The 26,889-nt window shown below is 49.5% G+C and overlaps 1 protein-coding gene across 1 annotated transcript in view; it reads right to left on the reverse strand.

Moving 5' to 3' along the window:
• The window catches only part of LOC138367216 (uncharacterized), a 49,314-nt gene that overhangs the window by 2,114 nt on the left and 20,311 nt on the right, over positions 1-26,889 (reverse strand). The window lies entirely within an intron of this gene.

Genomic DNA, 26,889 nt, shown 5'->3' on the forward strand with positions numbered 1-26,889 from the left:
TAATAGATAGAGGATTTGATGGATGGATGAGTTAATGAATGCATATGGTGGTAGAAGGATGAATTGATGAGTTGGTGGTTTGATTGAGATGATGGATTGATTAGATGATGGATTGATGAGTTGGTGGATTCATGTGTTGATGGATTGATTATGTGATGGATGAATGTTTTCACGGATGGCTGTGTAGACTGGGAAATGAATGAGTTAATAGGTAGGTGGATTCGTGTCAGGATTGATGAAAGGTTCACACTCAGGCATTACAATTTTTCAACATATATATTACTGAACTGTTTTGTTAAAAAATATGTTTACTTAATAAAAGTGATAAGAGTTAGTGTAAGCGAAGAGTGATGAAGGGAGAGAGCTTGTGCTGCCTCAGCCAGGGATACAACCTCGTACACATGGTTCTTTACCTGCTGGAACTTACTCCAGTCGAGTGAATAGTGGTCACGGGGACGAATATTTGGGTGTCCGAAATATTGACACTGTTCCTTCTGTCATTGTGACACCAGTGTCCAGGGACAGTGTGTTTACTCACCTAGTTGTGCTTGCGAGGGTTGACCTTTGGCTCTTTGGTCCCGCCTCTCAACCGACAATCAACTGGTGTACAGATTCCTGAGCCTACTGGGCTCTATCATATCTACACTTGAAACTGTGTATGGAGTCAGCCTCCATTTGTTAATTACTCTGATACTGACAATAGTCTTTCTAACGTCTCTGTGGCTCATCTGGGTACTAAGTTTCCACCTGTGTCCCCTTGTTCGTGTTCCTCCCGTACTGAAGAGTTTGTCTTTGTCCACTCTGTCAATTCCTGAGAATTTTGTAGGTGGTTATCTTGTCTCCCCTTACTCTTCTGTTTTCCAGGGACGTGAGGTTCCCTAGAAAAGCTGTTATATCTGCAGCTTACTAATAGTTTCCCTCAAGTCCTTCAATTCCCTCCTAATTTCCTTCCATGCATGAACAATCATCTCCATGTATGGCTCGTCTTCTTCCTCTCCTACAACTTTGTTCTGTTGTCTTACCATCCTGCTTGACCTCTGTGTGTGTGTGTGTGTGTGTGTGTGTGTGTGTGTGTGTGTGTGTGTGTGTGTGTGTGTGTGTGTGTGTGTGTGTGTGTGTGTGTGCGCACACACACACACCGTATCACCATATCACGTTGGCCAACGTGATATGGTGATACGGATATCCGTATTTTTAACTTAAGTCCAAAGCTAAATATTATATTATGACACCGAACACCGTGTATGACTGGCTTTGAGAGGCACTTACCTGCAAGTCAGCATCCCAAAGCACAGCCAGGTGACTTATGCATGTGTGTGATACACTGAGGTGTCCAGGAACAGTATGTGGTACACTGCAGTGTCCAGGATGAAGAAGAAGGATGATGAAGCAGATGAATGCCTCTCCCCATCTGTCTACTAGCTAAGCTATCAAAGAAGTAGTCATATTGTTAGTTAGTAGTTACCAGTCTCCGTGGTGTAGTGGCAAGACACTCGCCTGGCGTTCCGCGAGCGCTTTGTCATGGGTTCGTATCCTGGCCGGGGAGGATTTACTGGGCGCAAATCCTTAACTGTAGCCTCTGTTTAACTCAACAGTAAAATGAGTACTTGGTTGTAACAATGATTCTTCGCGGCGGGGATCGTATTCCAGGGACCTGCCCGAAATGCTACGCGTACTAGTGGCTGTACAAGAATGTATATTATTATTATTATTATCATTGTAAATCGCTTAAGTGTTTAATAAAAGAATAAAATTATATAATGTGTTTTACTTTTACCTCATTTATGATGGACTGAGGAAATGAGAAATGGAAATTGTCAAGTGATTGATGATGACTGTCACCTGCATGGGAGGGGAGTGAGGGGGAAGGTGCGACACACTCCTAGTAAGTAACACAACACCTCCTTCCTTGACGCGAACACAGTCCCCTCATGCAAGGGCGTCAAAGACCACACACCGGTCCTGAGTGCTCTGTTATCATGTGGTGGTGGAAACCACATGACTATGTGCTGCTGCTGCTATGTGGCGATGTGAGCTATGCTATAGTGTATTGCTGTCATTCAATGCACTAACGTCTCGGCCTTCAAAGAGGCGAGCCGCACAAATGCTCGCTCCAACACACATCCATGTGGACATGTGGGCATGTGGCTATGTGGTAACGCCCCTCAGACCTATGAGGCAGCTCCTTACCCCTCTGGAAGCAAGCTAGGGAAGGGGAGTAAGGGGGAGAGGTCCACCACCCTATTTATAAAACCAATACGGGGTCATTCCCACCTACCCTCTATTCCTACCCTCATTTGTTGCTTTGACCCCCCTCCCCTTCCGGCCCGTTGGCGTCGTTAGTGGGCGGCTGCCGGAGTGTGATGCTCCATGGGACAGTCCTCTGTCCTTTTCTGGCCTTGCACTCCTGCTGCTGTCTTCTCCAATTGTGCCGGATTGCTTTTCCTTTTCCTTATGTTTCGTTTTTCTCCCCCCTCTTCTCCTATCTGCTTGTCGTTTCCTGCCGACCTTTTGCTTGTTTTGGATTATTTCTTTGGACTTCTTCTATTTTGACGCCCGGGTGCTTGAGGAGGCATACTTTTGCACCCGTAGAACTGTAGTACCCGACGTCTCGAGCGAGGGGAACCTTTTATTGTCAATCCCCCTTTCGTCGCTGAACCCGATCTCGACGGACTGACGGTTCTTAAGGTGGCGTTTGTGGGGCGTATACTCACGACGCACCCCTAGGAGGCCCCGGCATGATCGGCGATAGCTTCCTGTTGGGTGTCCTGCCTCTAATTGTGGCTCCATGGTGGGTATGGGGGCACATTCGTGAATGAATTTGTCACTTTTCGTCTCTATGTCGTTGAATGTTTCCGTTGTACCCTCTCTGGCTCGTGGGGTGGGCGACCAAGCCCCCGAGTCGGCCTGTATTGGAAGACCAGGCTCTGTAGCTCCCGCTGCGTTGGGCCCTGACCTTGCTCCTCCTTTGACCGTCCTGACTTCTTCCCCCAGCTCCCCTCCCTCCTCTGAGGTTGGGTCGAGCCTCCAGCCCCCGGTGGTGACCACTTCGTCCCCTGGTGTGGCTAAGTCTTTCGTTGTGACTACTGCGCCTTTTGACCCCTCTCTCTCTCTAGGGGTTCTCAACGCCGTTCGCGCCCCAACCGCACTCGCTCGATTCCTTCCCGTGCTGATGCGTATCAGGCCTTGTTTGGTCCTGCTTCATGGGCCAAATACTTTGATCTCCTCCCTCTTGATTCTGCGCCTCCTGACGATTTCTCCCTCCATCGGCATCTTGTAGATTCCGTGGATGCGTGTGTTACTTTCAACCCCACTCGTCTCGGTACCCGTGTCGTTGCTGCTCCTTCTCAGGATGCGGCTTCCCGCTTGGCTGCCTTATCTTGCCTTGGCGAGATCCCTGTTCGGGTCTCCAAGAACGTTCAGATGAATTCCAGTGTTGGCACTATTCTCCTCCCACCCCATGTTACAACCGGTGTTCGGAATCTGCAGGATTGCCACGATGATATTCGGCATATCCTTGATGCCCAAGGCCATTCTGTCCTCCAGGTTGACTCGTTTACCCGTCCCCCTCGTGGTCGTCGCCGTCAACCCCTTCGCGTTGTGAAGATCACCTTTGATGGTAGGACCCTTCCATCCTCTGTCATTCTTGCTGGTGCTAGGTGCTCTGTCCAGGAGTATATTCCTTCTCCTCGACTTTGTAATAAGTGCTGGAGGCTTGGGCATGGTGCCCTCCGCTGCTCTGGGACTGTCTCTCTCTGTCCTTTGTGTGGGAGTGAAGGTCACTCTAAGTCGGAGTGCACTTCTCCCCAAGCTCGCTGCCTCAACTGCGGTGAGGCCCATCTTACGTTCTCCCGTGCCTGTGTCCATTACAAGCTTGAGGCGGCCGTCCTTAACCTGAAGCACCGGGAGCGTTTGTCTTTTCCTGAGGCGAGGCGCCAGGTTCGCCGGCTCCCGCCTTATACTAACATCTCTTATGCTCGCGTGTTGCGCTCTTCCTCTCCTCGTCCTTCCCCCCTTCCTCAGACTCTCAACCGTTTCCGGGCCTTGGACCCTGATACGCCCACTGCCCCCTCCTCTGTTCCTTTGAGTTCTTTCCCGAGGGGTCCCCCTCCTGGTCCTCTGTCTGGGGTTCCCCTTCTTTCAACCCTGTCTGTCATGTCTCCTGTGTCTTCTTCCTCGTCCCCCTCCGATCCTCCTTCCCATCCTCTTCCTCCATCTATCGGCTCTCCCCGCCGCCTGTCGGTGCGGGCGGATGTCCATCGCTCTCCTAACGGCCGTCGTGTGTGCTCTCGTTCGGCTTCTCCTGTTGAGACTGGATTCCGTTGCCCGGTACGTAGTTGCTGGGACACCTGTCTCTTTAAGTCAGAAGCGTAAGCCTGGCTCCTCTCCTTCCTCTTCCCCGGCGGGTAAGAAGGCTTCACTTTCTTCCTTAGCTCCTACTTCTGGCTCTGTTGCTCCTTCCCCTCCCGTTTCAGTGGTTGCGCCCCCTGTTCCTGCTATGGAGGTTTCTTTGGCCCCTGCTTCCCTTTTGGTTGCTGCTCTTGCTGGGGTGCGCTCCCCTCTTTCTACTCCCCCTCTTCCTACTGCTGTCCTTGACTGCTCCTCTCCGTTGTCTCCTCCTCTTCCTCCTCCTCCTCCGGACCCCGCCCGCCCACCTCTGATCTGTTCTCCCGTTTCCTTCCCTCCGTCTTTGCTCAGTTTACCCATGCCCCCTAACCCTGACTTTGCTGACCCTGATCCCGACCCTGATATTCTTTAACGTGCTCTGTTGCTCTTTCGCCTTTGTTTCTTCCTTGTTCTCTGTTTTTGTCCTTTCTCTTCTCGTCGTTGTCCATTCTTCAATGGAACGTTCGAGGTTATTACGCCAATTTCCTCGAACTCCAACTTCTGATTTCGCGGTTTTCGCCCCTTTGTGTCTGTCTCCAGGAGCCAATGCTTGGTGCTCGTCCTGGTCGTTTTCGTGGCTATTCCTTTCTCTCCCCCCCCCCCCAGCCATTGCTGGGGCTTCTAATTCTTCTGCTCTCTTGATTCGTGCAGATGTTCCCTTTGTTCCTTTACTTTTTCCTTCGCCTCTCCATTGTTCTGCTGCTCGTATCTTTGTAGGGAAATGGTACACAGTTTGTTCCATTTATCTCCCCCCGAGTGTCCCGCTCTCTCTTCCTGATTTGAAACACCTCCTAGACTCCTTGCCGGAGCCTGTGCTCCTGCTGGGTGACTTCAATTGTCGTCATTCTCTTTGGGGTGACGTTCTGACGAATACCCGGGGTCGCCTCCTTGAGCCGTTTCTCCTATCTTCTTCCCTGTCTCTTCTGAATTCTGGTGAGCCCACTCATTTGGACTCTCGGACTCGCACCCTTTCTTGTCTTGATCTTTCTCTCTGCTCTTCTTCTCTTTACTTAGATTTCACGTGGCAGGTTCTTGATGACCTCCATGGAAGTGATCATTTCCCCATCCTTGTTTCCTTTTTCTCTTTTCGCCCTTCCCTCTCTTTCCCTAGGTGGCAGTTTGCTAAGGCAGACTGGACCCTATTTACCCTCAGTGCTGCTCTCTCTGACCTCTCCCTTCTGCCTCTCTCTCGCGCTCTCCTCCTTTTTCATGACACTGTCTTCAACGCTGCCCTCCGCTCTATTCCTCGCTCTTCCTCTCGGGGTCCACGGAAGTGCGTTCCCTGGTGGAATGCGGGCTGTGCTCGGGCTGTCCGCTGTAAGCGTGCAGCCTGGAAGAGGCACCGCCGAAAGCAGACGACCGATTCTTTTCTTTTCTTTCGGAAAGCGAGTGCGGTGGCCCGTAGGGCCATCCGTACGGCTAAACGTGAATGTTGGGCATCTTATGTCTCAACAATTACGTCCAAAACCCCTCTGGCCCAGATCTGGAAGCGTATCCGCAAGATAGCGGGTAAGTTCGTTCCCGATGTTTCACCGGTCCTTCACCTCCATGATACTCTTGTGGCGGACCCGTTGCAGGTCGCTTCCGAACTGGGTTCCCACTTTTCTTCTGTTAGCTCTGGTCTTCATCTTCCCCAATCTTTCCTTCTTCGTAAACCTGTCCTTGAGTCTCGTCCTTTAGATTTCTGCACTCATCTTCAGCTTCCCTATAATGATCCCGTCTCTCTCTCTGAACTTCGTTCTGCCCTGGCCCTCTGCGGTTCTACGGCGGCGGGCTCCGATGGTATTCATTATGAGATGCTTCGCCATCTCCCTCCGAGCACGTCTCAGTATTTACTGAGTCTGTATAATCGGATCTGGGAGTCGTCGTCAGTCCCTGAGGACTGGCTCGATGCCGTCGTCCTCCCTGTTCGCAAACCGGGGTCTCTGGGTACTTCCCCTAAGGACTTTCGCCCTATTGCTCTCACGAGTTGTGTCTGCAAACTCTTTGAACGTATGGTTAACGTTCGTCTGATGTGGTTCCTGGAACACCATCACCTCCTCTCCCCTTCTCAATTTGGTTTCCGCAAGTGCCGCAGCACGACAGATGTCCTGGTGAACTTGGAGGTCTATATTCGTACTGCTTTTGCTGCGAAGACCTCCGTTGTTGCCGTCCTTTTTGACCTGGAAAAGGCTTACGACACCACTTGGCGTTATCATATCCTATCTCAACTTCATTCTTTTGGCCTTCGTGGTCATCTCCCTCTCTTTCTCCGCAGCTTCCTCTCTCGTCGTTCCTTTCGGGTGCGTCTTGGTACCGCTCTCTCTCCCTCTTTTCAGCAATACGAAGGTGTGCCCCAGGGTAGTGTTCTGAGCACTACTCTTTTTCTGGTTGCCCTCAATGGTCTTCTTTCCTCTCTTCCTTCTGGTGTCTTCTCCGCTCTCTATGTCGATGATCTTACCCTTTGTTGTCAGGGTGATGATTCGCCTCTCCTTCAACGCCGGCTTCAACTTGCAATTGATGCCGTGTCGTCTTGGGCCACTGATCATGGCTTCAAGTTCTCTACTTCTAAGACTTGTGCCATGACATTTACGCGGAAACGGGTTGTTCTTCGTCCCTCTTTGTCACTTTATGGTCATCCCCTTGAATACAAAGATTCCGCGAAGCTTTTGGGGTTATTCCTTGACACTCGTTTGTCTTGGTCTCCCCATATCTCTTACCTCCGTCTTGAGTGCTCTAAGGCCCTTACCCTCCTTCGGGTCTTGTCCCATACTTCTTGGGGGGCAGATAGGCGCACTCTCCTTGCTTTACATTCATCTCTCGTCCTGTCTAAGCTCGATTATGGTTGCCCTGCTTACTCATCTGCTTCTCCTTCTACTCTTCGCCGTCTTGATGCTTTGCACCATACTGGGTTGCGCCTCAGTTCTGGTGCCTTTCGTTCGACTCCCGTCCTTAGCTTGTATGTTGACACTGGCTTCCTGTCTCTCCAGGACCGCCGTGATCGCTACTGTCTTCACTATCTTGCGCGGTCCTTGCAACATCCTTCCTCTCGCCTCTGTCGTGCTTTAACTTTTACCCCTCCTGCGGTTCCTGTTCCTCTTCACCACCTCCCTCTTTCTGTCCGGTTATCTCGCCTGCAGGATTCTCTTTCCGTTCGTATTTCTGATGTTTCTCCTCGTGTTGTTCCTTCTTTGCCCCCGTGGAGGGTCCCTCTTCCGCGGTTTTGTACATCCTTGACCCGTATCACTAAAGCTTTTACCCCTCCTACGGTTCTAAAACGCCTTTTCCTCGAGCACTTCTCTTCTCACTCCCGCTCCGTTTCTGTCTTCACCGATGGGTCTAAGTCAGCGGACGGTGTTGGCTACTCTGTTGTTTTTCCTGATCGCACTTATATGTGTCGCTTGCCTCCGGAGACTAGCATCTTTACAGCGGAACTTTATGCTATTCTCTATGCTCTTCGTCTCCTACTTTCTCGTTGTCAGTCTTCCTTTGTAGTTGTTGTTGACTCTCGTAGTGCCCTCATGGCTCTCGGGTCCTTTAATCCAGTTCATCCAGTGGTTGTCGAGATCCAGCATTGGCTGTTTCTCGTTCACAGTAAATTTAAGTCGGTTGAGTTTTGTTGGGTTCCCAGCCATATTGGTGTGTCTTTAAATGAGCGTGCGGATGCTGCCGCCAAGGAAGCTGTCCGCTCTTGTCCCATCTCTCGTAAGGGCATTCCGTATTCCGACTTTTACCCGGTTATCCATTCCTCAGTCCTTACCCGTTGGCAGGCTTCTTGGTTGTCTGTTACTGGTAACAAGCTGCGTACTCTTAAATGTTGTGTTTCCTCGTGGCAGTCCTCCTTCCACCGTAACCGGCGGTGGGAAACAGCTCTGGCGAGGTTATGTATTGGCCATACTCGCTTAACCCATGGTCACTTGATGGAGCGCCGCCCTGCTCCTTATTGTCCTAGTTGCATTGTCCCTCTTACGGTCGTGCATGTCCTTCTTGAATGTCCTGACTTCCAGGACGAGCGTATGTCTTGCTTTCCGACCGCCCCTCGCGGTCACCTGTCCCTCGATAGAATTCTTGGTGACTCAGATACTTTTGATATCGTTCGCCTTATGCGTTTTTGTTCTCGTATTGGCATCCTTGGTGATATTTAGCGCCCTCTGATTATTTTGCGTCTTTGATGGTGCTACATAGCCTTCCCGGTTTGGTGCCTTCTTTTGATAATTACTTACTTACTTGTTGCTTTGACCTCCTACCGTGTACACCCCTTGACTCCGACATGAAAACCAATCACATGCGGATAAAGATATTGGAGACCCACACCACAGGCAGAGAATTGGTAAAATATATATACACTTCACTACATAAAACAGACACCACAATGAGAGACCCGCGCTTTCAGTCAAAGCTTCTGCCTGCTCCGCTCCCTTCCCCTCTCCCCCTACCCTCCTTCACGTGCCCTAGCCCTAACCACCATCCTGAAAGCTCGATCTCCTACCCAGTCAGGGGTAGGCCCCCCCCTCTAGACCTCATCAACATATCCTACATACTGTTATTTAACTATATATCTACACACGTTTAACTCTACGGAACACACTCATACATATTCATCAACTACTAATACTACTACTACTATTGCTCACCTGTTCCTATACTTACACTTTGACCCCCCCCCCACACTAACCCCCACGAGACAATGACCCCGCACCTCCAGACACCCGACACCTCCCACAATCGCACCACGCTCCGGGGACCCCCGTACCCTTTGAGACTACGGATGTGTACAACACCTGGTAAGGGGCCTAATTGGCTCACCTGCTCAGGTGTTGCACATGGCCGTAGACTCAATTTACGCTACTCACTCCAGTGTCCAGGGACAGTGTGTGGGGTACACTCCAGTGTCCAGGGACAGTGTGTGGGGTACACTCCAGTGTCCAGGGACAGTGTGTGGGGTACACTCCAGTGTCCAGGGACAGTGTATGGGGTACACTCCAGTGTTCAGGGACAGTGGGTGCAGTACACTCCAGTGTCCAGGGACAGTGGGTGGGGTACACTCCAGTGTCCAGGGACAGTGTGTGGGGTACACTCCAGTGTCCAGGGACAGTGCGTATGGTACACTCCAGTGTCCAGGGACAGTGTGTGGGGTACACTCCAGTCTCCAGGGACAGTGTGTGTGGAACACTCCCATGTTCAGGGACAGTGTGTGTGGTACACTCCAGTGTCCAGGGACAGTGTGTGTGGTACACTCCAGTGTCCAGGGACAGTGTGTGTGGTACACTCCCGTCTCCAGGGACAGTGTGTGGGGTACACTCCAGTATCCAGGGACAGTGTGTGGGGTACACTCCAGTGTCCAGGGACAGTGCGTATGGTACACTCCAGTGTCCAGGGACAGTGTGTGGGGTACACTCCAGTCTCCATGGACAGTGTGTGTGGTACACTCCCGTGTTCAGGGACAGTGTGTGTGGTACACTTCAGTGTCCAGGGACAGTGTGTGGGGTACACTCCAATGTTCAGGGACAGTGTGTGTGGTACACTCCAGTGTCCAGGGACAGTGTGTGGGTACACTCCAGTGTCCAGGGACAGTGTGTGGGGTACACTCCAATGTTCAGGGACAGTGTGTGTGGTACACTCCAGTGTCCAGGGACAGTGTGTGGGTACACTCCAGTGTCCAGGGACAGTGTGTGGGGTACATTCCAGTGTCCAGGGACAGTGTGTGGGGTACACTCCAGTGTCCAGGGACAGTGTGTGTGGTACACTCCCGTGTCCAGGGACAGTGTGTGGTACACTCCAATGTTCAGGGACAGTGTGTGGGGTACACTCCAGTGTCCAGGGACAGTGTGTGGGGTACACTCCAGTGTTCAGGGACAGTGTGAGGGGTACACTCCAGTGTTCAGGGACAGTGTGTGTGGTACACTCCAGAGTCCAGGGACAGTGTGTGGGGTACACTCCAGTGTTCAGGGACAGTGTGTGTGGAACACTCCCGTGTCCAGGGACAGTGTGTGGTACACTCCAATGTTCAGGGACAGTGTGTGGGGAACACTCCAGTGTTCAGGGACAGTGTGGGGGGTACACTCCAGTGTCCAGGGACAGTGTGTGGGGTACACTCCAGTGTTCAGGGACAGTGTGTGGGGTGCACTCCAGTGTTCAGGGACAGTGTGTGTGGTACACTCCAGTGTCCAGGGACAGTGTGTGGGGTACACTCCAGTCTCCAGGGACAGTGTGTGTGGTACACTCCCGTGTTCAGGGACAGTGTGTGTGGTACACTCCAGTGTCCAGGGACAGTGTGTGTGGTACACTCCCGTGTCGAGGGACAGTGTGTGTGGTACACTCCCGTGTCCAGGGACAGTGTGTGGGGTACACTCCAGTGCCCAGGGACAGTGTGTGTGGTACACTCCAGAGTCCAGGGACAGTGTGTGGGGTACACTCCAGTGTCCAGGGACAGTGTGTGTGGTACACTCCAGTGTCCAGGGACAGTGTGTGTAGTACACTCCCGTATCCAGGGACAGCGTATGGGGTACACTCCCGTGTCCAGGGACAGTGTGTGGGGTACACTCCAATGTTCAGGGACATTGTGTGTGGTACACTCCAGTGTCCAGGGACAGTGTGTGTGGTACACTCCAGTGTCCAGGGACAGTGTGTGTGGTACACTCCCGTGTCCAGGGACAGTGTGTGGGGTACACTCCCGTGTCCAGGGACTGTGTGTGTGGTACACTCCCGTGTCCAGGGACAGTGTGTGGGGTACACTCCAATGTTCAGGGACAGTGTGTGTGGTACACTCCAATGTTCAGGGACATTGTGTGGGGTACACTCCAATGTTCAGGGACATTGAGTGGGGTACACTCCAGTGTTCATGAGAGACAGTGTGTGTGGTACACTCCAGTGTTCAGGGACAGTGTGTGGGGTACACTCCAATGTTCAGGGACAGTGTGTGGGGTACACTCCAGTGTTCAGGGACAGTGTGTGTGGTACACTCCAATGTTCAGGGACACTGTTTGTGGTACACTTCAGTGTCCAGGGACAGTGTGTGGGGTACAATCCAATGTTCAGGGACAGTGTGTGTGGTACACTCCAGTGTCCAGGGACAGTGTGTGTGGTACACTCCCGTGTTCAGGGACAGTGTGTGGGGTACACTCCAATGTTCAGGGACAGTGTGTGTGGTACACTCCAGTGTCCAGGGACAGTGTGTGTGGTACACTCCAATGTTCAGGGACATTGTGTGGGGTACACTCCAATGTTCAGGGACATTGTGTGGGGTACACTCCAGTGTCCAGGGACAGTGTGTCTGGTACACTCCCGTGTCCAGGGACAGTGTGTCTGGTACACTCCCGTGTCCAGGGACAGTGTGTGGGGTACACTCCAATGTTCAGGGACATTGTGTGTGGTACACTCCAGTGTCCAGGGACAGTGTGTGTGGTACACTCCCGTGTCCAGGGACAGTGTGTGTGGTACACTCCCGTGTCCAGGGACAGTGTGTGGGGTACACTCCCGTGTCCAGGGACAGTGTGTGGGGTACACTCCAGTGTCCAGGGACAGTGTGTGTGGTACACTCCAATGTTCAGGGACATTGTGTGGGGTACACTCCAATGTTCAGGGACATTGTGTGGGGTACACTCCAGTGTTCAGAGACAGTGTGTGTGGTACACTCCAGTGTTCAGGGACAGTGTGTGGGGTACACTCCAATGTTCAGGGACATTGTGTGTGGTACACTCCAGTGTCCAGGGACAGTGTGTGTAGTACACTCCCGTGTCCAGGGACAGTGTGTGTGGTACACTCCCGTGTCCAGGGACAGTGTGTGGGGTACACTCCCGTGTCCAGGGACAGTGTGTGTGGTACACTCCAGTGTCCAGGGACAGTGTGTGTGGTACACTCCAATGTTCAGGGACATTGTGTGGGGTACACTCCAATGTTCAGGGACATTGTGTGGGGTACACTCCAGTGTTCAGAGACAGTGTGTGTGGTATACACTCCAGTGTTCAGGGACAGTGTGTGGGGTACACTCCCATGTTCAGGGACAGTGTGTGGGGTACACTCCAGTGTTCAGGGACACTGTTTGTGGTACACTTCAGTGTCCAGGGACAGTGTGTGGGGTACAATCCAATGTTCAGGGACAGTGTGTGTGGTACACTCCAGTGTCCAGGGACAGTGTGTGGGTACACTCCAGTGTCCAGGGACAGTGTGTGGGGTACATTCCAGTGTCCAGGGACAGTGTGTGGGGTACACTCCAGTGTCCAGGGACAATGGGTGTGGTACACTCCAGTGTCCAGGGACAGTGTGTGTGGTACACTCCCGTGTCCAGGGACAGTGTGTGGTACACTCCAATGTTCAGGGACAGTGTGTGTGGTACACTCCAGTGTTCAGGGACAGTGTGTGGGGTACACTCAAGTGTCCAGGGACAGTGTGTGGGGTACACTCCAGTGTTCAGGGACAGTGTGTGGGGTACACTCCAGTGTTCAGGGACAGTGTGTGTGGTACACTCCAGAGTCCAGGGACAGTGTGTGGGGTACACTCCAGTGTTCAGGGACAGTGTGTGTGGAACACTCCCGTGTCCAGGGACAGTGTGTGGTACACTCCAATGTTCAGGGACAGTGTGTGGGGAACACTCCAGTGTCCAGGGACAGTGTGTGGGGTACATTCCAGTGTCCATGGGACAGTGTGTGGGGTACACTCCAGTGTTCAGGGACAGTGTGTGTGGTACACTCCAGTGTCCATGGGACAGTGTGTGGGGTACACTCCAGTGTCCAGGGACAGTGTGTGGGGTACACTCCCGTGGCCAGGGACAGTGTGTGTGGTACACTCCAGTGTCCAGGGACAGTGTGTGTGGTACACTCCAGTGTCCAGGGACAGTGTGTGTGGTACACTCCCGTGTCCAGGGACAGTGTGTGGGGTACACTCCAGTGTCCAGGGACAGTGTGTGTGGTACACTCCAGATTCCAGGGACAGTGTGTGTTGTACACTCCAGTGTCCAGGGACAGTGTGTGTGGTACACTCCAGTGTCCAGGGACAGTGTGTGTGGTACACTCCAGTGTCCAGGGACAGTGTGTGTGTGGTACACTCCAGTGTTCAGGGACAGTGTGTGTGGTACACTCCCGTGTCCAGGGACAGTGTGTGTGGTACACTCCAGTGTCCAGGGACAGTGTGTGTGGTACACTCCCGTGTCCAGGGACAGTGTGTGTGGTACACTCCCGTGTCCAGGGACAGTGTGTGTGGTACACTCCCGTATCCAGGGACAGTGTATGGGGTACACTCCCGTATCCAGGGACAGTGTATGGGGTACACTCCCGTGTCCAGGGACAGTGTGTGGGGTACACTCCAATGTTCAGGGACATTGTGTGTGGTACACTTCCGTGTCCAGGGACAGTGTGTGTGGTACACTCCAGTGTCCAGGGACAGTGTGTGTGGTACACTCCAATGTTCAGGAACATTGTGTGGGGTACACTCCAGTGTTCAGGGACAGTGTGTGTGGTACACTCCCGTGTCCAGGGTCAGTGTGTGTGGTACACTCCAATGTTCAGGGACATTGTGTGGGGTACACTCCAGTGTTCAGGGACAGTGTGTGTGGTACACTCCAGTGTTCAGGGACAGTGTGTGGGGTACACTCCAATGTTCAGGGACAGTGTGTGGGGTACACTCCAGTGTCCAGGGACAATGGGTGTGGTACACTCCAGTGTCCAGGGACAGTGTGTGTGGTACACTCCCGTGTCCAGGGACAGTGTGTGGTACACTCCAATGTTCAGGGACAGTGTGTGGGGTACACTCCAGTGTTCAGGGACAGTGTGTGGGGTACACTCCAGTGTTCAGGGACAGTGTGTGGTGTACACTCCTTTGTTCAGGGACAGTGTGTGTGGTACACTCCAGTGTCCAGGGACAATGTGTGTGGTACACTCCAGTGTCCAGGGACAGTGTGTGTGGTACACTCCAGTGTCCAGGGACAGTGTGTGTGGTACACTCCAGTGTCCAGGGACAGTGTGTGTGGTACACTCCAGTGTCCAGGGACAGTGTGTGTGGTACACTCCAGTGTCCAGGGACAGTGTGTGGGGTACACTCCAGTGTCCAGGGACAGTGTGTGGGGTACACTCCAGTGTCCAGGGACAGTGTGTGGGGTACACTCCAGTGTCCAGGGACAGTGTGTGTGGTTACCTCCAGTGTCCAGGGACAGTGTGTGGGGTACACTCCAGTGTCCAGGGACAGTGTGTGGGGTACACTCCAGTGTCCAGGGACAGTGTGTGGGGTACACTCCAGTGTCCAGGGACAGTGTGTGTGGTACTCTCCAGTGTCCAGGGACAGTGTGTGGGGTACACTCCAGTGTCCAGGGACAGTGTGTGGGGTACACTCCAGTGTCCAGGGACAGTGTGTGGGGTACACTCCAGTGTCCAGGGACAGTGTGTGGGGTACACTCCAGTGTCCAGGGACAGTGTGTGTGGTACACTCCAGTGTCCAGGGACAGTGTGTGTGGTACACTCCAGTGTCCAGGGACAGTGTGTGTGTGGTACACTCCAGTGTTCAGGGACAGTGTGTGTGGTACACTCCCGTGTCCAGGGACAGTGTGTGTGGTACACTCCAGTGTCCAGGGACAGTGTGTGTGGTACACTCCCGTGTCCAGGGACAGTGTGTGTGGTACACTCCCGTGTCCAGGGACAGTGTGTGTGGTACACTCCCGTATCCAGGGACAGTGTATGGGGTACACTCCCGTATCCAGGGACAGTGTATGGGGTACACTCCCGTGTCCAGGGACAGTGTGTGGGGTACACTCCAATGTTCAGGGACATTGTGTGTGGTACACTTCCGTGTCCAGGGACAGTGTGTGTGGTACACTCCAGTGTCCAGGGACAGTGTGTGTGGTACACTCCAATGTTCAGGGACAGTGTGTGGGGTACACTCCAGTGTCCAGGGACAATGGGTGTGGTACACTCCAGTGTCCAGGGACAGTGTGTGTGGTACACTCCCGTGTCCAGGGACAGTGTGTGGTACACTCCAATGTTCAGGGACAGTGTGTGGGGTACACTCCAGTGTTCAGGGACAGTGTGTGGGGTACACTCCAGTGTTCAGGGACAGTGTGTGGTGTACACTCCTTTGTTCAGGGACAGTGTGTGTGGTACACTCCAGTGTCCAGGGACAATGTGTGTGGTACACTCCAGTGTCCAGGGACAGTGTGTGTGGTACACTCCAGTGTCCAGGGACAGTGTGTGTGGTACACTCCAGTGTCCAGGGACAGTGTGTGTGGTACACTCCAGTGTCCAGGGACAGTGTGTGTGGTACACTCCAGTGTCCAGGGACAGTGTGTGGGGTACACTCCAGTGTCCAGGGACAGTGTGTGGGGTACACTCCAGTGTCCAGGGACAGTGTGTGGGGTACACTCCAGTGTCCAGGGACAGTGTGTGTGGTTTACTCCAGTGTCCAGGGACAGTGTGTGGGGTACACTCCAGTGTCCAGGGACAGTGTGTGGGGTACACTCCAGTGTCCAGGGACAGTGTGTGGGGTACACTCCAGTGTCCAGGGACAGTGTGTGTGGTACTCTCCAGTGTCCAGGGACAGTGTGTGGGGTACACTCCAGTGTCCAGGGACAGTGTGTGGGGTACACTCCAGTGTCCAGGGACAGTGTGTGGGGTACACTCCAGTGTCCAGGGACAGTGTGTGGGGTACACTCCAGTGTCCAGGGACAGTGTGTGTGGTACACTCCAGTGTCCAGGGACAGTGTGTGTGGTACACTCCAGTGTCCAGGGACAGTGTGTGTGGTACACTCCAGTGTCCAGGGACAGTGTGTGGGGTACACTCCAGTGTCCAGGGACAGTGTGTGGGGTACACTCCAGTGTCCAGGGACAGTGTGTGGGGTACACTCCAGTGTCCAGGGACAGTGTGTGTGGTACACTCCAGTGTCCAGGGACAGTGTGTGGGGTACACTCCAGTGTCCAGGGACAGTGTGTGGGGTACACTCCAGTGTCCAGGGACAGTGTGTGGGGTACACTCCAGTGTCCAGGGACAGTGTGTGTGGTACACTCCAGTGTCCAGGGACAGTGTGTGTGGTACACTCCAGTGTCCAGGGACAGTGTGTGTGGTACACTCCAGTGTCCAGGGACAGTGTGTGTGGTACACTCCAGTGTCCAGGGACAGTGTGTGGGGTACACTCCAGTGTCCAGGGACAGTGTGTGGGGTACACTCCAGTGTCCAGGGACAGTGTGTGGGGTACACTCCAGTGTCCAGGGACAGTGTGTGGGGTACACTCCAGTGTCCAGGGACAGTGTGTGGGGTACACTCCAGTGTTCAGGGACAGTGTGTGGGGTACACTCCAGTGTCCAGGGACAGTGTGTGGGGTACACTCCAGTGTCCAGGGACAGTGTGTGGGGTACACTCCAGTGTCCAGGGACAGTGTGTGTGGTACACTCCAGTGTCCAGGGACAGTGTGTGTGGTACACTCCAGTGTCCAGGGACAGTGTGTGGGGTACACTCCAGTGTCCAGGGACAGTGTGTGGGGTACACTCCAGTGTCCAGGGACAGTGTGTGGGGTACACTCCAGTGTCCAGGGACAGTGTGTGGGGTACACTCCAGTGTCCAGGGACAGTGTGTGGGGTACACTCCAGTGTCCAGGGACAGTGTGTGGGGTACACTCCAGTGTTCAGGGACAGTGTGTGGGGTACACTCCAGTGTCCAGGGACAGTGTGTGGGGTACACTCCAGTGTCCAGGGACAGTGTGTGGGGTACACTCCAGTGTCCAGGGACAGTGTGTGTGGTACACTCTGTTATACTCAAATTCTGTCAGTTGAAATGTAACCAATCACAGGCAAGTAGGCCTCTGACGTCATGCCAGACAGAGGAGCATCAGCGATGCTCCCAGCAGCCTCAGTTATCCTCACAGACTCAGAGTAGAAGGACCTCGGCTAGGCAGATATTTACCTTGCTATCTCAGTCAATAAATATATACAGAAGCGACTACTGAGTCTACATTCCACCCGAACTAGGCAAACGAATACTGGTAGCAGCAGTGGGATCCAGAAATTTTTTTCTGGAAGCAAAAGTTCCAGTACCCAGCATCGCCTCGTGTTCCAGCCAAAACCGCCGCCACCGCCACCGCCATAAGCCGCCATCCTGCCACCCACGCATCAAATATTGTGCCAGACCGGGGTCCTGCCATCAACCACTACTCCAGGCCAACGTTTCAGAAGTAAGGGTCAATATTTTCCTGTGAGAACGCTCACTCATCAGTGAGGAGGAAGGAAGCTTCCCGCGCCAGCCATTTTTGAACCTCGCGCCACCACGTGGGAACCACCTATTACACCCACCACCACCACCACCGCCACCCAAGCTGACAGTATCAAGCTTCGTGAGGGTGCAAGCTACTGCAATCGTCGTCAGCCATCGTCGCAAGTATCAACTGGTTATTCCATCGTCGCAATATTGTCGTCGTCAGAATTTATCTTCGTGCCTCTAGCGTGAACAGTGTGGGGTCCCTGAGTCTCGCGCCACCGCCGCCAGGAGCGCTGCCGTCGCATCCAGTTTGTAAACACGCCTCACATGGGCCTCTTCAGATCTTCACGACGCTTCTCCTACTTTGGCTACTGGTGATCCTCATAAATTACAACCCTGAGATAAGTAATTGCTAGTTGAGAACAACGTGCCAAGTGTTAAAAAGTGACTTATGTAATAATTCCCATAATATCCTGTGAATTAACCATTCAGTGACTTGTTAAATATTGGAGCTGGTTCAGTACTGCACTCCCCACAGTTTTCCTGTGTGATTTCAACATTCCTGCTTCTTACAGTAATTTCATTGAATTTTAATTGTTCTCCTAGAGTGTTATTGGTAAATTCAAATTCCAGTGAATTAAGAAATCCTTGTTTTAGTAGCAGTTAAGGATTTGTGCAATATAATTTTTTTTTAATTTCTCCAGACCTAACTTGAAATTTATCCTTTAAGCATTTTATTTTAAACTTTTACCATAGGAGTTATATACATTCCTGTGTCCAGTTTATGTGCTACATCCATATTTCTTGCATTGCCACTTGTTGTGTTGAATCTTTTTAATGAAATTTTGCAATTGCATTTCCCAGTTTTTATTCTAAATTGCTGTGCTTAGTCTGGTTTAATTAATTTACATACATCTAATTCCAGTCATTTTTTAATGAAAGATTGCTAAATTTAGTTTACAATTTGCTTGTTCTTAATTATTTTCTTGCCTAGCCCAATTTAATAATTTTATTTCTGCCATTTTTACTTTAGCCAAGTTGATATTTTTTTGTGTTTATTTTTGTGTATACTATTTCTGATGCCAGGTGCACTTAATTATAATCTGCGTTCAAATATTACTTCCACGGCTGTGACAATGCCTACCACTGTTGAAACCCCTTCAGAATCAATGGGAACAGTTGCTCGTCCCAATGGCCAGAGATCAGCTCAGGAAATGGCTATTCCTCTTTTTGCTGGGGAATCGCGTTTATTAGAATCATGGTTTAGTAAGGTTGAAGCGAAAACAGTTGCACGTTTTTCTAAGCCTACTGATGCCGAATACTTAGCAATTGCACGGTCAGCCGTGGACACAACCAAAGGTGATGCACGTTTTGTTGTTGATGAGAAAGCCATTGTTAGCCTCCAGTCTTGGCCTGAATTTAAGGATTTCTTTCGCCGTCGCTTTGTTAATAAAGGAGACCTTGACCCATATAGGTTAGTCAAGAAAATTGCCAATGCCACCATGCAGCCTGGTGAATCGTTTAATGCGTTTACTAGCCGTCTCGATCAGTATCTGTATGCCTTAGTTTCTGCTATGAATAATTCGACTTGGTTAGATAAAGACAATAATCTGTCCCCTGAGGCTATGGCCAAAATGATAGCATTTGGTACTTTAATGCATTTTGCCCCCGAGCATACAAAACCAATCGTTGAGCAACAAAATTTTGGTGTTAAACATGAAATTGGTGAAGTGTTTGAGGCTATTAACAATGCCGCCGATAAACTAGCTCCCCGAAGTGCTCAACTGTTGCCACCCTCTGATGCTGTAAATGTAGTCACAAGCTCTCAGCATCCTCCCACAAATTCTCAAAACTCTTGGTCGCAGAAGCGTACCCATGCTCGTAGCCCCCAGTCAAATTCGCCGCCTCATAAAATGCCGAAACGCCATAGTCCACAACCATCCACTCCCTCATGTTGGCATTGTGGTAAGAGTAACCACCTTGCAAGGGACTGTTGGTCCGCCCCTAGATCATCACCTCCTAGACAATTCTCTCGGCCCCCTCATCAATCTAATCATTCTAGGCTTCCATATTGCACGTACCATAAACAAGTTGGTCACCACACTGCGGATTGTAGAGCTAGGCAAAGGACATCTCCACCTCGTAACTCCCATGGTCAGTCTTGGCGAGGCTCACAGCGTCCAAGACATTATCAGAACTCTCGTAATTACAACTCCCAGCCCAGCTATAATGCAATTTCAAATTATAATGCTCAGTCACAGAATGCTGGAGCTCAGAATGTTCACTCCATGTCGTCGGGAAACCCCCAAGGCCATCCGCTAACCAATTCAAGCTAGCCAATCCTAGTGCCCTCCCTGTGTATTCAGTAGCTACCCAAAATAGATTTGGACACTTGACAGAGGAGGACACTGACTCTAGACCAGTTGTAGATGTTGACGGATCCACAGTAAATTTGACACAAACAAGACGCAGATATCCCAGACAACATAAGTCAAAAATAGTAACTTGTCCAGTCTCAAGTGATGGTCCCCTTGTATCAGCCATTGTACATGGTAGAGTTTTAAAAGTTTTTCTTGACTCAGGTGCAAAAATTAATATTGTCAAGCCCTCAGCTCTTAGAGACATTGAAAGTAAGCACCCTACTATTTTAAAACAGTCACACATACCTTTTCTAAGTGGTATTTCAGGAAATAAAGTAAAAGTTCAGGGTGAAATTGACCTCCCACTCAAGTTCAATGATGTCACATTGTCTATAACATGTTTAGTTGTTGACATTATTCATTTTCCTGGAGACATTCTCTTAGGTCTGTACACCATGATTGATGAAAATATTGCATTGTTTCCCCATCGTTGGAACATAAGTATCAAAGACCATGTCATACCCTTGTGTAGCATGTATCGACAGGGCCACGAGTTCAATCTTCAATCAGATTACGTTAATTTTGTTGACACCCGCCTTGCTAGCGTAGGTTTGTCAGATCATTGTCGTGGTAGCATACCCGAGAAAACAGGCACTCGATTGAAGCATAGTAGTTGTGCAGTTGTTAAGGAGAATGAGTATCGGGACTTTCTGGAAGGGGACGCCCTAACGGATTCTCGTTGTCTCGCTCGCCTGGCAGCTTCCATCTCTGAAGTCAGTGGTTCCACGGCTACTGACACTGTGTTACACCCTCATTCTCTCACCAGAATAAGAGTTAAGGTTCAGGGAGTGCCTGAGTTGTCGGATGTGATTGCGGAAAGTGAAACATGTAAAGTGAATGGTACATTTGTTGAACCCTCCTGGCACACAGTGCAGGATGGTACTGTCTCACTTTTTATCGCGAACACAAGTAATGCCGATATCCATCTCCAGTCTGGTACCCATGTTGTAGATTTTGCCCATTACTCGTTACCGGTGCGAGTTGTGGATGATGTCTCCATGGATCATACTGTTTGTACACTCACACCAGGAGAACAGGGATCTCAGCCAGAGGTGCAAGCGCAACACCTCAGTCCTACTGATTTTCCTGACTCTGTGGCTCAGCTTTTGAAAATTTTGAACAGGAATAGAGCTGTTGTTGCTCTACCAGGAGAAAAATTAGGTCTCACTCCTCTCATTACACATAAAATTCCCCTTGAACAAGGAACTACGCCTATTTATGTACCAGCTTACCGACTTCCCCATTCTCAGAGAGCAGAAGCAGATAGACTTGTAGAAGAAATGTTACAGAGTGATGTAATTGAATCGAGTAATTCGCCATGGAACGCTCCATTGATTCTTGTACCAAAACGAGATGGGACTTGGAGACCTGTAATCGATTATCGCAAGCTTAACAGAGTAACAATACCTGATCGTTTCCCACTTCCAGTTCTAAATGATTTGTTGCAAAGTATTGGTCGAAACAAAGTATTCTCAACGTTAGATTTGTTGCAGGGATTCTGGCAAATCCCCCTTGATGAGGAAAGTAAACAATTGACAGCCTTTAGTACTCCCAATGGTCATTTTCATTTCAAAAGAATGCCGTTTGGTTTGCGTAGTAGTCCAATAACCTTTTCACGGCTCATGACAAATCTATTTCGTAGATTGATAGGAAGTACGCTTCTAGTTTACCTTGATGATCTCATAATCATGTCGCAAGATGTTCAGACTCATTTCCAGAACCTTGAAAAAGTACTTGCAAAGCTCGCTGAAGCTAATTTAAAAATAAAGCTTGCAAAATGTTCATTTTTAAAGCAAAAGATTAATTTCCTAGGTCATACAGTTACACCTTCAGGTATTACATTGAATGAATCAAAAATTATTGCTGCCCGTGATTTTCCAACACCTCGTACCGCAGAAGCCGTAAGACAGTTCACAGGTCTTGTAGGATTTTATCGTTCATTTATTGCTGGATTCTCTATTATAGCCGCTCCGCTTTACAAGTTGCAAAGAAAAGATGAACCCTTTGTTTGGGGAGAGGCCCAGGATCAGTCATTCAAAAAACTCAAAGCAGCCTTGATTTCGTCACCTGTCCTTAGGTATCCAGATTTTTCTAAACCTTTTACGTTGGTTACAGATGCTAGTGACATAGGTCTAGGTGCTGCATTACTTCAAACAGAAGGTCACAGAGATCACGCAATAGCTTATGCTAGCCGCACATTATCCAAAGAAGAAAAAAATTATAGTGCAACAGAACGAGAAGCCTTGGCAGTTGTTTGGGCACTTAAACATTTCAAGGATACAATTTATAATTACCCAGTTCATGTTCTTACAGATCACCAACCATTAATTCCCTTGTTCATAAATAAGAATCCAGTTGGAAAGTTTGCTAGATATTTGCTCACAATTCAAGAATTCAATCCCACATTTGGATATATTCCAGGAAAGCAAAATGTTGTAGCCGATGCGTTTTCTCGACACGTAGCTGCGATTCAGTTAAATTACCCAGCATTAGATGCTACAGTAGTAGAAACGGAACAAAGACAAGACCCCATATGGGCACCCGTCATTAAATTTTTGACTAAGCAAGACACTCGCCCGATTCATAAACCGCCAGTACCATTAAAAGAACTAGTTATGTTGGACAATTTACTGTGTAGAGTAGTAAAGCTAGGGACAGCCCCGAGGAAATGTTGTCAGTTAGTTGTTCCAGCTGTCTTGGTACCAACTGTGTTAAAAATTATCCATGATGCTCCTGCAAGTGCACATCCAGGAAAGGATCGTACACTCCAACAAGGTCGATTGAAATATTTTTGGCCAAAAATGGCTAAGGAGATTGCTCATTATGTTGACAGATGTTTAACTTGTTTACAGCACAAGGGACATGTTTCAGGACCTAATCCAATTCAGGTGTACCCAGCAACTAAAGCTCCTTGGGAACGAATATCGATGGATTTATTGACAAATTTTGCGGAAACAGAGAAAGGGAACAAACATTTGCTTGTAATGGTCGATAATTTTTCACGGTTTTGCGAACTAGTTCCTATCCCGAACAAAACAGCAGAAACCATAGCCAGCGCATTCCATGACCAAATAATTTGTAGATATAGTATGCCTAAAGTAATCCTTTCAGATAATGGTCCGGAATTCAGTAATAGTATTCTAACTAGCTTGTGTGATTTATATAACATCAAAAAATGTAGCATCATGCCTTATCATCCGGCAAGTAATGGACTAGCTGAACGTACTAACAGGAAAGTGTTAGATGCCTTGAGAGTCACGTTGAATTTTGATAACAACAATTGGGATGATTTTATACCCTTAATTCAGTGTGCTATAAATTCTTCAATTAATGTTTCTACTGGTGACACACCTCACGCTATTCTTTATGGTACAGATAAGATCCTCCCTAATGAATTGATTAACGTACCTCCTACTCCCTTATATAACGTAGATGATTTTGTTCAAGTGAAGCGTAGACAAATGCAATTAGTATTCAAGAAAATACGAGAACAACTGTCCAAAGCAACAGCCGAGTTCACTCTAGCAAGGAATGCACGAGCTAAACCCAATAAAATAACTATTGGATCTGTAGTAATGATACTTAACCAACACAGGTCTGGTCCTATGTACAAGTTAACTAAGAAATTTTTGGGTCCATATAAGGTAATCGAGCTTATTAAAGGTAACAAATACAGACTTAAGAACTTGTTAACAGGAGAGTATATAAATGAACATTTAGACCACATGAAGTTAGCTAAAATGACTGTTGACGAGACTGATGAGGAAGATGACAATGAACTTACCCAGACAGATACTCCTACTCGGACACCACCTCCTGTGGTTGACAGACCACTGGATGTTCAGCAACCCCATACTAGCAATTATAATCTTAGATCTAGACCTCTCGTTTCAACCGTGCACTCACCACACGTCCATTGGCTAGATGTTAACGAGGATATCTCTCAAGATGATAGTTTGTCACATGAAGTTTCATCTGTTCCGGACCTTCAGTCAGAGCCAGAGTTGTATAGTGCTCTGGATGAGCTAGGTGTAGATATCCGCAGAATTTATAATTGAGTGCACTCTACAGTTATTCTGTTTGTTTTGAAAAAAAAAAAAAAAAAAAAAAAAAAAAAACATTTGCAGTATTTCTACCACATGTGTCTTATTATTACCATTATATATAATGTATAGTTTTTCTCAACTTTATTTTGTTATGAATTAGATGCCATTGTTAAGTCTACTACCATTTGTATTTTTACAGTGCTTGTCATAAGAGTTATTATTGTTCTAGCAACCACATTGTGGCCAGTGAATCCTGACTGCTATCACGCAGATGTTAGTCTTCTTGATCCAGGTCTTGTATATGCTTGTAAATATATTGCACATTATATATATTGTACATTGGTCTTGTAAATATATTGTATTATTTCAGAAAAAAAAAAAAAAAAAAAAAAAAAAATCATTATCTATCTTGAAATTCAATTGTGGTTGTTAGGTCAGAACTTTGTTCTATTAATGTAATAATTGTTTAATTTTGTATGGTTTTCAAGCACATGCCATTGACACATGTTAATAATTTTGTTTAGGCAATCCCTTGAGTTGTATTGTTCATATCTGATCAGTAGACATACACATGTTCTTAATACTCTGATTTAATCAAAGCATTGTTACCATGATTTTCACCTATTATGATGAATTTTTTTTTGGTGCATATATGCCGAGTTGTTTGTATTACGCACACCTGATCTTCTTTCAATGTTTTATTATGCAAATTTCACATGTAAGCCATTATTGTATGCCACCGAGGTCCTTTCAGTATCATTGTAACTATATAGCTAGCCAGAGCTTGTCGACAAGGGACGTCGACTTGGTAGCGTGTCCGAGCGGTGTTATACTCAAATTCTGTCAGTTGAAATGTAACCAATCACAGGCAAGTAGGCCTCTGACGTCATGCCAGACAGAGGAGCATCAGCGATGCTCCCAGCAGCCTCAGTTATCCTCACAGACTCAGAGTAGAAGGACCTCGGCTAGGCAGATATTTACCTTGCTATCTCAGTCAATAAATATATACAGAAGCGACTACTGAGTCTACATTCCACCCGAACTAGGCAAAAGTGTGTGGGGTACACTCCAGTGTCCAGGGACAGTGTGTGGGGTACACTCCAGTGTCCAGGGACAGTGTGTGGGGTACACTCCAGTGTCCAGGGACAGTGTGTGGGGTACACTCCAGTGTCCAGGGACAGTGTGTGGGGTACACTCCAGTGTCCAGGGACAGTGTGTGTGGTACACTCCAGTGTCCAGGGACAGTGTGTGGGGTACACTCCAGTGTCCAGGGACAGTGTGTGGGGTACACTCCAGTGTCCAGGGACAGTGTGTGGGGTACACTCCAGTGTCCAGGGACAGTGTGTGTGGTACACTCCAGTGTCCAGGGACAGTGTGTGTGGTACACTCCAGTGTCCAGGGACAGTGTGTGTGGTACACTCCAGTGTCCAGGGACAGTGTGTGTGGTACACTCCAGTGTCCAGGGACAGTGTGTGGGGTACACTCCAGTGTCCAGGGACAGTGTGTGGGGTACACTCCAGTGTCCAGGGACAGTGTGTGGGGTACACTCCAGTGTCCAGGGACAGTGTGTGGGGTACACTCCAGTGTTCAGGGACAGTGTGTGGGGTACACTCCAGTGTCCAGGGACAGTGTGTGGGGTACACTCCAGTGTCCAGGGACAGTGTGTGGGGTACACTCCAGTGTCCAGGGACAGTGTGTGTGGTACACTCCAGTGTCCAGGGACAGTGTGTGGGGTACACTCCAGTGTCCAGGGACAGTGTGTGGGGTACACTCCAGTGTCCAGGGACAGTGTGTGGGGTACACTCCAGTGTCCAGGGACAGTGTGTGGGGTACACTCCAGTGTCCAGGGACAGTGTGTGGGGTACACTCCAGTGTTCAGGGACAGTGTGTGGGGTACACTCCAGTGTCCAGGGACAGTGTGTGGGGTACACTCCAGTGTCCAGGGACAGTGTGTGGGGTACACTCCAGTGTCCAGGGACAGTGTGTGTGGTACACTCCAGTGTCCAGGGACAGTGTGTGGGGTACACTCCAGTGTCCAGGGACAGTGTGTGGGGTACACTCCAGTGTCCAGGGACAGTGTGTGGGGTACACTCCAGTGTCCAGGGACAGTGTGTGGGGTACACTCCAGTGTCCAGGGACAGTGTGTGTGGTACACTCCAGTGTCCAGGGACAGTGTGTGGGGTACACTCCAGTGTCCAGGGACAGTGTGTGGGGTACACTCCAGTGTCCAGGGACAGTGTGTGGGGTACACTCCAGTGTCCAGGGACAGTGTGTGTGGTACACTCCAGTGTCCAGGGACAGTGTGTGGGGTACACTCCAGTGTCCAGGGACAGTGTGTGGGGTACACTCCAGTGTCCAGGGACAGTGTGTGGGGTACACTCCAGTGTCCAGGGACAGTGTGTGTGGTACACTCCGGAAGTTATCGTACTAAACAAGGTGACCAGTACCATGTGTGTTTCAGGTAGCTGATGGGGATGAGGCACAGAGAAGTGCTGTGTTCACGTAGTGTCCTGTACTTATGTTATATCCCTGCATTCTTCCACTAATTTGTTCACTGTAGTTTACCTGGACCTAAGTTATCTTTCTGTATTCTTCTACTAATTTGTTGCTATCTTATTATGCAGCATCTAAATCTGGCAGGAAACCGGTTGATTATGTATTTGTTTCGTTATAACCGAGGATTCGGGAAGATTAAAAAGACTTAAGAATAAACTGCCATTATCTGTGGGTTGTGATTTCTTTGGGCTTAAAATTTTGTTTTGAGTCAATTTTATATATTACAAAATTGTTCTTATTTGTATGTAAATATTCAAGGGACAGTTTATGAGCAAACATTTTAAACTGACGTGTCAGAGACATTGTTAGTCACTATGTCTTGGGGACGACGC

The sequence above is a fragment of the Procambarus clarkii genome, chromosome 21 (assembly GCF_040958095.1).
Source record: "Procambarus clarkii isolate CNS0578487 chromosome 21, FALCON_Pclarkii_2.0, whole genome shotgun sequence".
Classification (NCBI taxonomy): domain Eukaryota; kingdom Metazoa; phylum Arthropoda; class Malacostraca; order Decapoda; family Cambaridae; genus Procambarus; species Procambarus clarkii.